Raw genomic sequence first — 16,051 nt, 5'->3', positions numbered from 1 at the left:
AATATTAGTTGTACAAAACAGAAGATAATACAACATATTTAAATTAACTTGTAGGTGGCAAACTCTTACAATTGCAAAGATTGAGAGTGCAGATTTTGAATCAGTTGAATAATACTGTGAAGAACTGTATTAATGCAGTTTCCTGCCAGGGTTCTAAACAAAATCTCATTGTACTCAACCAGCTTGAAATTTCTTTTCATTTCATTGAAGCATCTGTTGTAGTTTTGGCAGGGTTGCAATCTCCATGATATCCAGTTGAAACGTTTTCGCAAACCGTGTACAGCAAGTCTATGTTGCGAAGTTCTACCAGAAACATTTCTGGCAGCGTGTTATTACTGGCAGAGCTGTTTTTGGAAGAGCACATTCACACCCACGTGCTGTTCCCACGACAGCATGTGCTTTTTGGTATCAGGTTGTTCTTGAAAAAGCTGTGTGACATTGTGCTTAGATGTCCCAGTGGCCTCTGCATCGTGCAGCTGTACATCTGCATTTCCATTTATGCATCTCCCTTTTTCATTTAAAAATGCCCTCTATGTAGAACTAGAGAATTTAGCAGAATTGTTTAAGATTTCCAAACAGCAGAGACAGAATATTACTCTAGTCAGAGTTACAGTACTGAAAGTGTTAAAGTGTTTGTGTGGTGCATACAGAATGGATCTGAAATGTTCAGAAATCAAAAGTCTGATGCACCTGAGTATATTGCACCCAAACCAAGCCCAGAAAACCCTTTATCCTTGGAAGGCCCAGGAGAATATTTGGCAGCCTTCCCCCATGTCACTGTGTGGTTTGCTAACTGGAAATTCTTGACATGTGCCTTGATTTCCATCATGAAAATGTGACACGCTGACATGTCAATTTTCACAGGTAATTTCTCCAATTAACTTTCTTCAGTGATGTATTCTTTTTGATGCAATTTTTAAAATTCCTGTCTTCAATCATGTATGTCGTTCTTCCACATAATTTCTCAGTCTATTCATCGTCATACTTCCAAAGACGTGAGTTCTGCACAGACCAATAGAGCTCTCATGCCTTTTTAAAGAGAAATTATGTTATGAATTTATACTTTCAAAACAAGTTATCCAAACTTACAACCAACAAACAGGAATATGGACTAGGGGTACGAGTCAGAGTTGCTGAATGAAGTTAACAAAACAAAAACACAGTTGTCACTGTATGAAGTGAGAACCAGGCTGGGGGAGCTGATGAATTTCCATATTTGAGACAATCCACTGTGATACTGATTTTGAAGATGTGGAGTTTGACCTTGTTTTGAAGATATCAGAATTGTATACAGTGTTGTTTGGCTGCTCTGTCACACATAAAAGCACCTGTGTGGGGTTCTTTTGCCTGAGAAATTGCAGGATGACTTGGGGCATCCCTTGTTTTTTCTGTTTGTCCTCCCACAGCTGGCAGCAATCCATGGTGTTTCAGCAGCTCTCAGCTGCCGTGTGGTCACGTATCGGTGTGGGTGCAGCATAATGCACCGGTTCCGTAACTTAAATTACTTGCTGTGCTTTGCTTATCAGCCTCTCATATGCTGATACCGAGCATCTTACTGGTATTCACACCTTATTGGTATTTGAGGTGTTCAGAACTATATTGTCTGTGATGACAGTCTGACTGAATTAGCACAAAACCAATTTATCTAAATTTTTCTGCAAAGAGGTGTAGGCCAATTCACCGGAATTTACAGAAATGGTTTGATTTAGCACATATTCTCTTAAGCACACAAGTGAGAGTTTTAGTTTTACCTTTAGCTTTCGTGCATGAAGGAACATATAATCCAGTTCAAGCAGAGGGTAAATACAAACCTGCTGAAAACTCCCTTCTGACAATGTGTTCTTTATTCTGTAGCTATTGTCAGCAGCAGTAAGAACAAGAGCAAATCCAATTATATAAACTGGCCGAGTAACTTTGGGGATGCTGTATGAATTACGGTGAACAGGGAAGTAACAATATTTAATGGAAAAAAAAAATGGGCCTTTTCTCAGCATTAGATGTGAAAGAGGTGACTTTGCTGCTAAAGACATAAGGTGTTCCGACAGAGAGTCATGCTGTGTTTGGCCAGACAGCATATTCTCTACCTGCTCTAGCCTAGTTAGGGTAGATTCACTTGGATTTTTTCAGTAGTTCTTTGTTCCTAAAAGCAAGTAGCCTCAAGGGCTCTTGCACTTTATATTTGAACACTGATGGATAAAGACTGGGTAATAAAAACAAGTTGAGGCTGCAGAGCCCCTGGTAAAAATTTGATGAACCAGCTGCACTGTCCAACACAACTTTGCTTGGTTCACTCAGTTATTAAAAAAGAACCACATTCCACAACCCCCTGAAATTTTTCACATCTTTCCTGCTAATAATGCCTTCAAAATGGAAGAAGAGTTACAGGACAGAACTAATTCAGTTTCCTCCTGTGCCATTTATTCATAAAGTTGTGGAAAGATGTCAAGGCTTGAGTATTCAAAGATTGTTTCTGGGCTTCTTTTTGAGTGGCTGGAATTTAATGTTTTCAGCTTAGAGAACTCCTGACAATTATGAAAATTTCAGAATAACCAGGAAACCATGACTCCAATGAACAAGAGAAGCTGCATGAACAGGAAAACATCATCACAATTAGTAGCACAGTTTGTGTAGAAACCATTCCCAGGGGTTGTCTGTGCACAGTTCTAACTGATTCTCTGACTGTCGGGAGAGAATTATTTCTACATTCCTTAAATCTTTTTGATATTGCAGCAAGACTATATATTATTTTTAAGAAGTTAGCATTGGCTTCTGTTGGAATGTTTCTTAGGCAGATTCTGTTTAGAATGACACAATTCCTGAATTCCTCTTTCAGACCTAAATTTTACTCAGTTGGTCTCAAGATTTGTCTGTCAACTGTCAGTAAAAACAGGGGAAAAAAAACATTGCATCATTTTTCAAGCTAGACTTGTGATTTAATGGAAGTAAATAAATACATGTCAACTCCATCTGATCCAAACACGCGATAAACATATAAGTTCCTACATAATGAATCATTTTAAATCTTATGATAGAAACCCAAGATTGGTGTTTACATATCTTATAGAAGACTTTTTTTTTACTCCAAATTACAGCAGTCTGACAAAGCAAAAGACAATAAGGTAGGAATGAGAGGAAACATTGTTTAATCCACATTTTATAGATGAGAAAATGAAATACCACGGGTCGAAAATGGTTTTTACAGTAACGGAGCAATTACTTCATCTCCTCGCCTGAATTCAGCATTGACTTGCAGAATCTGGTGATTTGTCTTACACTGTAGACAAAGACTGGGGCATATTTCAAAGCTGAAGTTGGAATTGAGCACGTTTCGGCTATGCCAGAATTTCAACTACTGACTGTGACCAGCTGGGCAGTCTTCTACTATGTACTTGAGCCACGCGAGTGCCCGTGTTAGGGGGACTTACCTGGCTTGGGAGTAAGTCAGCAATGCCTTCATTTACTGTGCCTTATTTTGGTTATGTTGAGGTTTGTAAACTGGCTGCATCTCTAGCTGGTTGCTGAGTGCTGCATTGGTGACAGACTCTCAGCAAAGATGTTCATGATAGATGTCTATTTTTTTTGGTCTTTTTTTTTTTCCTGGTGGTTGATGATGACAACTGTACAATCTGTATTTATTGCACAAGTAAAATGGTTGTTTCCAAGTTCTCCAATAGTGCTTTTCGTACTGAATGACAGGAACATTTATTTTATATCCATTGTTTTTATTTCAAAAATGTGTCTGTTATGAGGGTTACCAAATAATGGGACATATGGATGCATTTTTTTAAGAAATGTCAACATATTTATTTTTATTCAACCACTGAAATCCAGCAACAGAAAAAACAAATCTGAAGTTTTCTGCTTTAATAGGTAGGAATGTGCCTGGGGTTATTTGAATTTTCCCCTATGTTTCCCACTATACTATTCTTCACACATTATTTTCTGATCTTATCAGAGTATTATTTTATTAATCCATTCTTTAGCATCAGTACTACTGTAGGAATTTGTTGTTGGTTAACAAATACTTTGTCTGCCAAAGATTCAATCTTTATTCTTGGCACACATGTACTGACTTTGGTGCTGTGCAAGGAAGATGTGTTTTTCTTTAAACAAGGCACTTGCATTCGAGAGGAAAAGTTCCTTTGGGTACTCTAAAAGTATCTTGTCTGTTGTATTAACTCACTGTATTAGCTCTTTTCTGTCTTCAGATCTTTTGACAAAGAAGTCAAATCGGACAATCCTTTCCCCAGAGTGTGCCTCTTAAAACACTAAGTTTCTAATAGCAATAATGGAGTAATGACTATTTTTCATTTTTTAATTTAACATAATCCAGTTTGCATATGAAGGAGTGTGAGGTCAAGGCAGTGGAACTTCAGTATGTGCTCAAGTGTTTTTTAGCAAGAGGTGGAAATAGCTGCTTAAGTATTATGAATGAATTAATCGGTTTTGCAAACAACTTGCAGAAATACCTGGGGAAATACAGCTGCTAAGATGTATGTTTATTTTTTCATTTTATTTCTTAAACCATTGTTGTAACTTCCTTTAGTGTACAGTTCTACAATGTAGTACTGACATGTTATCTCTTTTTTTATTGTTATTATTTTTATTTTATTCCATGATATAACTTCAAACACATCAGAGCTTCACAGATGCTGGAGTTTCCTTTGTGAGCTCAGTTCTGAATTCAAAACCGGATTTTCAAGAGTTTGGTTTCCCTTAAGGAATTTTAAAATGTCACATTTTTCCAGGAGACTTAGCCCAAACCAGTGTTCTAAATCTTGTCTTTAAATGTCAACACCTGTTTTAGCGTCAAACACATAGCTGAACTCTGCTGGAACCATCCTCTTGGTGCTGAGCGTTTCCAGAGAGAGGAGTATAAGACTAAAGTTAAATGCCTATACAGTGGATAAGAAGAAATGTGTGTCCTGGAAAAAAGCTCATAAGAACAACCCATTATGCTCTGAGTTGGGGCAAGCCTGCAGGAACATAATAGTAAAAATTAAGCGCAAACTTATGTCTGGATAGAAGTTGTATTCTTTTTTGAACATTAGAGCCTGAACAAGGGCTATTTATGATACTAGTCTTTTGGGAATGTGCAGCTCTAACTCTGCTGCAAAGCACAGAGTCTCTAAGAATTAACTTTCTTCTCCATCAACACTGTTTAATGTAAAAACCTTATACATTGCAGAAGCTCGCACTGCCACTTATTACACTAATTGGTAGGATACAGAGACACACTCCTCTTCTGTCATTGTTCTGTTTCCAGAATCAGTGATACTCAGATTCTTTGCTGCACCGTTGCTGTTAGGGATGTATGACAGATGCATCTAGAATGACCTGTAGCCTTGACACACTATAGTATGATTTTGGGTATTGGAAATTGTAGATTTGATTACTTTAAGCCATAGAAGGAAATAAACTGGTCCAAAGATTAAGCAAGCTGGAATAAAGGTGTGTCTATAAATCCTTCTAAACACTTGTCAGGTTAGGAGTAGAATTTCTATTAAAAAGACGTGTTAAATTGTTGGCAACATAGTCCAGTCTATGAATCTGTGGTTTCCTCTTGTCCTTTGTTTTATTTTAATCTGTCTCCTAATATGTTGATATGCAGCTGTTTCAATCAGATATAACTAAAAGAGTACAATTATATCTTTCCTAATAGATTTCCTAAAATGAAGGATAGCAAAATTAGCATGAATGAAGTCTATATTTTCAAATACAATTGATCAACGTAAAGAAATTTTGTAAAGTACACAGTTGTGAGACAAAACTAGTGAAAAAATATGAGTAAAAAAAGTATATAAGCTAAAGTTATTACAAAATTTCAGGAAGAACTTCTTGTTTGTTGGTCTGGTTTTTATTACAAGTGTGATCAATAACAATAAAACAGATACTGCCAGTTTGCCAAGACATTCTAGCATTAAAGCAACTAAGGTTAGACCAATTAATGTTAGACTAAGAATAAATGGGTAGCCTTGAGCTAGAATTATAAAATTAGTAGAAGTGTCTGAACAGAGAGTTGTGGACTCAAGATCCTATATCAAAAACAGTGGGGGTGGTTAAACTGTTTCAAGTATGAGCCTTTCCATTTCCATCGGAGTCCAGCAAAGTAGATTCAAGCCCGTAACACATAACACCGTGAGATTTACTCAACCAACAGGAGTGATCACCCCGTCCACCAGCAGCTCCTTGGGCCAGGGGCTGGGTGTAAACTGTAGCAATCTAACCATAAAGCCAAAGCAATATAAAATACATACTTTCCTAGAGTGGAAATTATATTTCTATTTCATAAGCAGACACCATATACTGGCTATGAACCTGGGTTTTATTTTAATACCTTCTTGTAAAACTAATGGGCAGGAGTTTCATAAATTTTAGCCTAATTCCAACCATGCACATATAATATTGATTTTCAAAGATAGAGCATCTGTATTATTGACTGAAATAACTTTAGTTCAAAATTTAAACTAGTATTTCAAAGTACAGCATTTGGACCTAAAAAAGTTTTAAGAAGAATTCAGTAACCATTAAATGAAAAACAAAATTTCAGAAGGATAAAAAGAAAACATGATAGAAATTGTTCTGGAGTAATATAGTAGTATATTCTAGTGTCCTGCAGTCCTTTCGTCATCTAAAATTAATGTGATTATGTAGAAATGGAGATAAAATTTAACTGTTAATTGTATTTTGAAGAAATTTATGTCCTGAACAATACTTCCTTTAAAGAATCATTCATTTAAAAGAAGTGTTTTCTTATAGTTATGTGATAATTCTTGAATTTCAGAGAGGTCTTGTCTTTTCAGTAGATGAAAGGATAGCCCATTTATTTTGTTGCTTAGTAGTAGGTGTACATGGATCATGCATGTGCGTGTTCAGAGATAATTCTCAAGTTTAATTAATCTGTTTTAAATTATTACAGATAAGCAGTAAAATAATCTCTGTTCTGTTACAATTACATGTGATCCACCAACATTTATTCTAGTTTTTAGAATGACACTGTGAAGGGAAAAAATTTACTTTCTTGTAACAAAGTAGTTCTGATTTTTAAATTATCAAATAAATAGCAATACTAGCAAATAAATAGCAATAGTTTAGGCCTATCAGATGATAAGACTATTTATTCAGAATTTTTTTTATTTTTCTGATCAAGTTCAACGTGGACTTTGTGATCCACTTTTGTTAATAATTAATGATACCCTCCTTTCATTCTGATGAGGATGGGTGTGCGGGTTTTATTATTTGGATAATGAAACTGAGAAATATGTAAATGAATACTGACATAGTTCACCAATATATGTTGTAGTCAAGGAGAGTAATTTGCCCAAAGGTCATAGCCTGTCCAGCTGTTTATCTCAAACTTGCCTGGACAGGGAGAATAGCACGGTGAAGCCATCAAAATCCATGAAAGCTCACTGGAATTTCAGAGCATCCAATAGAAAAATCAGCTGCACAATCAAGGTAAGATGAAAATTGGTATGTACTAGGAATGATGCAAGTCAGCATTGTCAGAAGCGAATGCTTGTTTCAAACATGTAATTTAAGTATGAAAATAGTTGAATACAAACTGATTTTAATCCTTTTAGAGTGAATGTGACATCTTGTTGCACCAAAACACGCTCCCCTTCTGAGCAACAGCATTGTATCAGCACAGCTTCTTTAATTAGGAATGAGGCAGCCTTAGAATTTTCACTTCAGCTTGGATAAGTGTTCAAAAGTTCTGATATTTAAATAACTTGGGGAAAGATTTGGGTAGTGACTCTCAGGGAAATAACCTTCCTTAATTAATTACTAGCCCAAACTTCTTCGAAAAATAACCAATTGTTACCTTTTTCGCCCTTCTCTTTACATGACAGATGTAGAAATATAATTGCTGGTTTGGGTTTTATGAATGAGTTTTTAAGGGTAGTGGTTTGTTTATTTTTAATTAAAGCACTTAGTTGGCAAAATCATGCTTTTACTGGCTTAATTAAGCTGTGTAGACACACACACTCTCTTCACAAAATGCAAATACTTCGACAAGAAGAAAGAGATGTTACTAAAGATGGTCTACTCAGTAATATTTTCTATACTTCTAATGAGATATTTTAAATGTAACAATTTAATATATTTTTATATACTCAAATCACAAACGCTCAGCTTTCTAGCCTAACATACTTACAGTTTTACTCTATACAAACTGGCAGACCTTTTATCACAACTTCCAAAAATAACCAAAGCAACAAAAAAAACCCAAAATGCACTGGCTTCTGCTCGTATTAGTGTATTGGTGCACTGCTTCATGATTCTGTGCTGTTTATTGCATATCAAAACCAAAAAGTTTTAGAACACAAAGGTGAAGCTTGGGTAATTTTTTTTTAATTTCTTCTATGAGTTTTTTCTTTGATATGTCATTTTGAGGAATCTAATTTTAAATAACGTTGTTGCATCTGAAAAGATGCCAGCCTTTGTTCATCATTCAGATTTCACTTTTTAAAGTGCATGATTAGTGCTCTCTGTCGGATGAGTATGATGCAAACAGACGAGCTCAGATCTAATTTCCGTCACAGTCCCAGTTCGTTGTACTTCAGCGTGGTTCACTCTGACTTCAACCAGAGAGCAAGTGGCCTACATCAAGTGCGCATATAAAGAAAAATACTGGTCAGAATTTTAGCTGCTCACAAACTGTTTAAGCCCATAAGTGCAGATGCACTCTGAGATTTTCAGGTGCAGAATGAGAGGCAGCAGCTGCAAATTTCATTTGTTATATTTCAGAATAAAAAGTGTGGATTTGTTCTGCTTTGTGAATATAAGACCTATTTGGAAAGTAAATTATAAGCCATGTTCTGCGTCCCATCAGTAATCATCCAGTACTACGCCACATTGACATTGTTGCGCTTGAGAGGGTAATTCAGTCCCAAAGCTTAAAAGGAAGCAGAGGAACACTCTGAAGACAAAAGCATAAATACTTATATTTATGCAACTGAAAAACTTGATTAGGCTCAGTGGAATAAATGCTCTGCTACAGAAGTCTTAGGTATCATCAAAAAGCAAAGTTGATCAACATAAAAAGTTGCTTTTTCTCTTCCTTATTTTCACTTGAAACATGGAGAACATTCCCTTCTATAAGCAGAGCTTGTGGCTCAGCATGCCATGACCTTTGATTTTTGGATTCTGTTCTATGATGAGAGCATTTGCCAAATGAGTTTTAATAGAAAGTCCATATGTAATATAAGGAATTACGTAAGTATAATTAAAGTAAAAATTTATATAAGTACTCAAAGATGTGGTAACTTTAGAGGTTTTATTGCTACACATCTTTTTTAATATAATTTATTTACTCCAGAAGAACACTATTGGAATTTAAGTTTCCAGTTCAACTTTTTTCCTTTTTTTAGAAGTATCTCAGGATAAAAAAATAAATCTTAAAGTAACAAGAAGCGCTTGCTTCCTCACTTCTGATTTACTGCCTCTTGCCTTCCTGTCACGTATATTCCATCAAATTCTGAGCTGAACGTCAAGTTCTTAGCACCTGCTATTGGAATTGGATTTTCCAAACACACTGTAACTAATGTAATAATTGAGATCACCAGAAGTATCCATCAGTCGAATGTTGCTGACTTTATAGTTTCACAGTTCCCCTGAGCCAATCTGAACACTACCGCAGTGAGCAGGATTAAGTTCGATCTGACTGAGAAGTAATCATTTGGGGTTGGTGGTGGTTTTGCTTCAGAGGTTTGTTTTGTTTTCAGCTCTCAGATCTGATTCGCTAGACAAGCTTAGTGCCCGTGGAAGGATGACAGTGAGAATTGCATGCAGAGAGCAGCATAGAAAGAGTTATTTCAGTAACGGGCTAATTTTTGAGAGGGTTTGAACTGAAAGAGTATTAAAATTGCCCCAAGGAAGATTAGTTCTGTATGTACACTGTGGCAAGTCGATTCTTAGATCTGCTTAAAATACATGCCTTAAATTTTAGAAGTCCTTTCTGTGTTTGTTGTTGTTATTTCAGTAGAATTGTAGAAGCATCATGTCTAAACTTGACAAATAATAACAAATTGCTGCTTGAACAAGAAAAAAAAACCTAGAGTGTTTTGTGGCTGGAGTGTGATTTATTTTGAACTTTGAAGGAAGAGACCAGAAACAGATTATAAAGCCTTTTATGAAACTCATGATTACATCTGGACTCCAGGAACTCACTCTAAAAGTTCTGATTTAAATTTATAAAACCTAATTAAAAGTTAATGTGTAAGGGTTATCTTTTAAATTTTGATGCTGACAGCTGAGACCCAAGATTATGATTCAGAAATCTATTGCTTGTACCCATAAAGAGTACAAGAAGAAAGTCTAAATCAAAACTTTAGGATTAATTGGTAAGATTTTAATATCTGTTATCATTTTTATAAATTTGTTGCAGTGTTCATAAATATGTTCTAGGATCAGTAAATCCAGTCACTGAAAATCTAAGGGGTATGCATTACTTGACTTGTAAGGAAGTATATGTTTTAGTGAAATTCCTAAAAATGTTTTCCCATTTTAGTGGTGGCAGTATTTATGGTGAGTTAATGAAACACAAACTCTGAGAAGGCAGATTTTTATCTCCCAGTTTGATTAGGTGTCCTGGTTTTGCTAAAAACAAGTTTCTCTTTTAGTGAATTTGCCTGTCAGCTAAAGCCTTCATATTAACTGCATTTTCCTGGAGAACCAGACACATGTTTTGGTAAACCTAGCAATGGAATGCAAACTTATTGATAAGCACAGATGGACATCTCGTGAGAGGGGCGACGAGAAGCAAGTTAGCAAGAAACTGACCAACTGTGTATAACATTCCATTCACGTGAATACTTCATATAAAAGTGGGAGATCACGAGGATCTCGTTGGCTTTTCCCTTTTGCCCTTTTCCCTTCTGCTTATGGCCGACATTAGAAGAGGACCTTGCTAGTCGTCCCTGCAAACTGAGGCCTAGTGACAGACTGAATCCAGCTCCGATTGGCTGCAGAGTCTAATCCAGGACTTTGCTTGCCGGCTCTGCAGTTGCTGAGACTTTCAAGATTGGTTTTGTATATTTTGTATTATTTTCTCTATTCTTATTAGTAGCATTAGTAAAACATCTTTAATTTTTTCCAACTCTCTTCACTCTGTGCTTCTTTTCCTCCCAATCGCCTCTCCTTAGTGGAAAGGGGGGAGAGGGAGGGGGAAGTGGGGGGGGGGGGGGAGAGGGGGTTAACAATACATCTGCCAGGGTTTTATTGTCACCCTGCAATCTTAACCCTCGACAATTAGGTAACTATTTTGTTTATTTACCATTAACAAACTTGTTTCATAATGCAGATTCATGTGTTGCTCAGTACCCTAAAAAAAAATCGGTTCCTATGCTTCATGTTTAAGAAGGTCTTGTTTTAGAGTGAAATGAAACAACAAATCTGGTCAGACTGGAACTGTAGAGTGGTTTGCTGTTTTGAGTATTCAGACTTCAGTGGTTTTGTTGCGCCATTCATTTTTGCAAACTGTATATAGCTGTTCAGTTTTTTCTCGTTTCAATTTTGGGTAGCCAAGGAGAGGACCGTAATCAGAAGGACTTGGTTTATGCAGTTGTCTAATGCTGTGCTTTTTCTCTAAGGCTATTCAGCAAGGGAGTACCAATGAGTTTTAAACCAGCTTAATGAAATGTCGTGATTTATAAGCTGGGTACCCCAGCAGCACGCAGTAAATGTTTAATAGTTCTCTCTAGAAATAATTTGGATCCAAACATCAGCATTAACAAGCTTTTACAAAACAAGGGACCGAACTGTTTGTAAGAAATACACTTTGCATCTCTTCTCTGTCACTAGCTTTTATTTTGAATGGCAGCAAAATGAAATATAGTTAGCTTACCACCTGATATATCACAGTCATGAGATGGCACCATGTTCATTGGAACCACAGTACCTGGTGCTTAAAAGCTCCTTGAAATGTCTGTGTTCATCTTCAGCTCATTCATGTGAGCTGCCTTAAACAGGGAGTTGTGATCCTGGAGCAGCGCTCTGGTCTCAAATTAACAATACTTTTATTTTGGTGTGAAAAGAAAAAAAAAGATTCCTACAGTCTCAAATATAAACAGTTGCCCTTGCTAATTGTAATAGTAATTAAAAAAGGAAAAAGAAAAAAGACAACATGATAATAAATAAGAGATTGTAAAATCCTATGAGCACTTTAAAGCAGTTAAGTCTCTTAGAATCAAAGATCTGATACAATGTGTTGTTTAGTTTAGCTACTATTGCACATAGAATAAAAACACAGCTACATGAAAGTTAATATGAAGAGTATATCTTTACTACATGACTGTAAACAAAGCAGTAAATTTGAAAATAAATGAACAAGTCTGCAGAAGAACCTGAGCTAAATCACCAGAACTTTTGAATTTTAATAATTTTCAAACAGCTAGGTAAGAAAATGCTTTAAGATTGAGCGTCAGGTCTGCTCTCCCTGGCCAATTCAAATTTGAATACTATTTATCTTTTGTGAAACTGTGATACTAAAGAAAGTAGTTCTCAACTAAAAAAATAGCACATAAAGAGAAATACGTGTTGGATCATTGACTGAACATGTTTATATAGCGCAGTTTGATTTTGGGGTAATTGCAGGGTGAAGTTAGGCATTGACATGAATACCACATTGTCTAAAAGTGATAAAGAAAATGGAGCCATGTGAAGATTCTGCTTTAACTGACATGGATGATATTCTTCTGAACTTAATGTTCCAGCTAGTGCAATCCTTTTGATTGACATATCCAAGGAAAATTTTGAGCTTTTTTCTTTCTTTTATTCTTGATATAAACTGAACAAACTTGCAGCTGACAGGAGCCTTCCACAAGATCCTAATGAGACAAAGAGAATGAAACATTTCTTTTTATGCTGAAGTACCAAAACCATAATGACATTGTATCATGGCTTCCAAAAATATATAAAAATACAAAAACTTGCTTGTAACTCAGTAGATATTTTGCATAATGTGGAGAACTGAATGCCGAATGTTGAGGATATGAGTTAATCAAAACTTTTCTGTCTCCTTTTTTCCTTTTTCAACACCAAGTTGGCAGTCTTTCATTTGCATTCCCCTTGCTTGAAGGAAAAAAATCTCTGTGCACACTAAAATCTCACAGGACAGGGAGAAACAAGTATTCTTTATTTTATATGGAACTTTTTCTAATTTTTTTCTAAGTAACAGTTTTCATTCCAGATAAAGTGTGGTACATGCATTCATTCAAGTGTTTTTCTAAACCAGCTTATCTCAGAAACTGTATGTTCTAAATACTTCATTTCTATCACAGCATTACCAAACAGCACTGCTATAGCAAACCCACATAAAGTAGCTAAACGTGAAAAAGTTAAGTAAATTAATAATTAAGTAGATTTGATTTAAAACATCAAAATTATAAATTTCATTCACTTCAAAATTTTGAAACATCCTCCACTGGAAAGAAACAGAAATTATTAATAATTTATTTTCAATTTATTTAAGTGGTAATGCAATAGTGACATGATTCTTAGATACCCCACTAAGAATATTGCTATATTTCTTTGAAAGACTCTTGTTCCACTGATTTTTTGTTGAAAATTGGATCACTTCTATTTATGTCTAGAGATTTGAAAGGCTATAACTCCATACAGAAATAGTACCGCATTATTCTCTACTGTATTAGAACTAACGAGGCTCACAAACCACAGGCATGGTGGGAAAGAAGAGAACAAGAGTATGATAGCATTTATGTCTAGATTATGAACTTTCCATCTATTTCTAAACATTAATACCAAACTCCATAAAAATGCCTACAGTTGTGTAGAGTGTATCCAAAAGCAGATAGTTCATGACATGCACTGCACAAATTACCTGTTAGAGCAGCTTCTCACCACACTTCTGAAAAAATACAGAGTGGGAAACAATGTGATAATATCATGACATCCATTTTCATAGTATGGGCCATGTTTTTGTGGATGCTCCCACATCAAGTATGATATTAACACTCTATAATGATTACAGTCCAAGTCCACCTCAGAGAGCTTATTTGTTTCAAATAACAATATCTGGTTAACAGATAAGATGAATTTCCATTTAAAGTCTTGTTTCTTTTTAACTGGCACATTTTTTAATTAATATGTATTTGCTGGAGAAGGACAAGGATACTCTAGAGCCATTTGCTTTTCTTAGTGAAACAAAAATAAATCTTAAGATACTTGGGTACATTCAATGTCTGAATCTACAGCAGGTGCTTTTATCTCATCATACTGTTAGAGTTATTATGTCATCAGTCTCTCATTGACTAGCTGTCCGAGAAGAGATTCAGCATCTTTTTTATTAAAAAGCAAAACTCTCCTCATACCTGGAACATGTAATTTTTCTCCTCTTTGTGCCTCTTGCTGGACTCTACTGTTGCTGGTTTTCCAGACCACGCTGCAGGAGAGGAAAGACTTGTTAAAGGTACTTGGCTGATGCACATCAGCCCACGATATTCCAGTGCTGGAGCTGACGTGTCCTCTGGGTTGGAAGGCCTTGACTTCTGACTTGCTCAGCAGTCCTGTGCTGACAGGAGAAATTATTTTTTCACTTGCTGGAGAAAACAGGTTCTAACATTGGCAGAAGCACCCAAATTCTGACAAGCTTTGGACAGTTGTGTAGCAATTATGTAATAGAAGACAGTTGCTACATGGGCACATTTTTAAAAACTGAGCTCTAGTTCCAAAATAAAGAGTTATAAATCTGTGTCCCATTTAAGATCCTATGCATTCCACCTGTCCAGAAACAGATTATATGTTAGTGTTAACAATCTGCTTTTCATCTCCCATTTATATGCACAATAAATTGCTGGTAAATTTTCCTGGTGGACTTCTAAAAGCAGGAGAGATCAATACTTACAAATATGTGCAAAGTTTTTAAAATGGCAAGCACTCAGAAAACATTTGAGTGCGTAGAGTTGTTTCCCAATATATTCGCTAGTAGTGAAGTGATGCTGTTGTATTCATGGGCTTTTCTCTCTGTGACTCTGCCTGTCTCAGGTCTCTAGGGGAAGGTGAAGCTGAAGATGAGGAGTGCTTTCTCCTCAGGACTTGAACATGGTCATTTTGTTTTGTTTTATGTTGATGGAGCTGTGCTGCCAGATTCTAGTCTTGAGCACAGGCCTAATATCCACAAATGGCCAGAGCTAAGACACTGAACTTAAGTGAGCTTGTATATGGTACATACGCTATTTTAATAAATTTATAAAGCTGAAAGGCATATGATGCTTTCTTGTATAGTGGTATATGTGCAATTTTTTTCCACGAGTAGCTCCTGATTTTGGTTAGCATACCATTAAGCAGACTGTGGTTGCCAGCTGTTTGAAGATATCAGCTGTCCTAGATGCATTATTTACATGAAACATTGTGAAACATTATTTGCAGTAATAGCAAATTTGGAAGCTTTGATTATTTTTGCTTATTATTCCATTTTTATGAAGATTATTGTATATTTTGCCCGTGAATAAGTTGTGACTTCTCTCTTAATGATTCTTATAGAAACTGAGGTGCGTCACAATTGGATTAAAATCCAAAACAAGGAAGCAAGAATCTTAGTGGAAACGTGTGGTTTTGTTCTGTGCATTTAATTTTCAAACTTCTTCTCTGCTTATAGTTTAGGCTATCTACTTTTACTGTGCTCTAGCATTTTGAAAGTATTAAAAAAAAAAAAAAAAGGCAGGAAATGATAATAAGAAATTCACCATGTTCTTTCACTAAATTGACAATTCAGTTGTCCTGCTTCAGTGGGGATATTTTGCCCAGTAGCCTACTTCTTGTTTAGGGATAATGATTCTACACAATAAGATACTATTTGATAAATTTAGTAGTCGTGCATTTGGGTAGATATTCAGGTTTTTCTGTTTTTCAGAAGCTGTCAAGAAACATTTTTTAAAGGCCAATGCTGGCTCTCTTCATATTCTGTAATTTTCACTGTGTCACCATATTGAGAGCTGGATGATTGTATTTATGCTTTGTCTCAGTTACTATTAAGATTTACATGTAAGTTTGAGATGATTATGTGCATAAATGAAATGAAACACTTGCT

At 35.8% G+C, this 16,051-nt stretch overlaps 1 protein-coding gene across 9 annotated transcripts in view; it reads left to right on the top strand.

Annotated features, from left to right (window-relative positions):
- Positions 1–16,051, top strand: part of NAALADL2 (N-acetylated alpha-linked acidic dipeptidase like 2) — a 455,965-nt gene that overhangs the window by 380,406 nt on the left and 59,508 nt on the right. The gene's annotated exons all lie outside the window — the stretch shown is intronic.

The sequence above is a fragment of the Columba livia genome, chromosome 9 (assembly GCF_036013475.1).
Source record: "Columba livia isolate bColLiv1 breed racing homer chromosome 9, bColLiv1.pat.W.v2, whole genome shotgun sequence".
Lineage (NCBI taxonomy): Eukaryota > Metazoa > Chordata > Aves > Columbiformes > Columbidae > Columba > Columba livia.
Note: the sequence above shows the minus strand (reverse complement) of the source record. Positions and strands in the feature narration are given on the sequence as shown.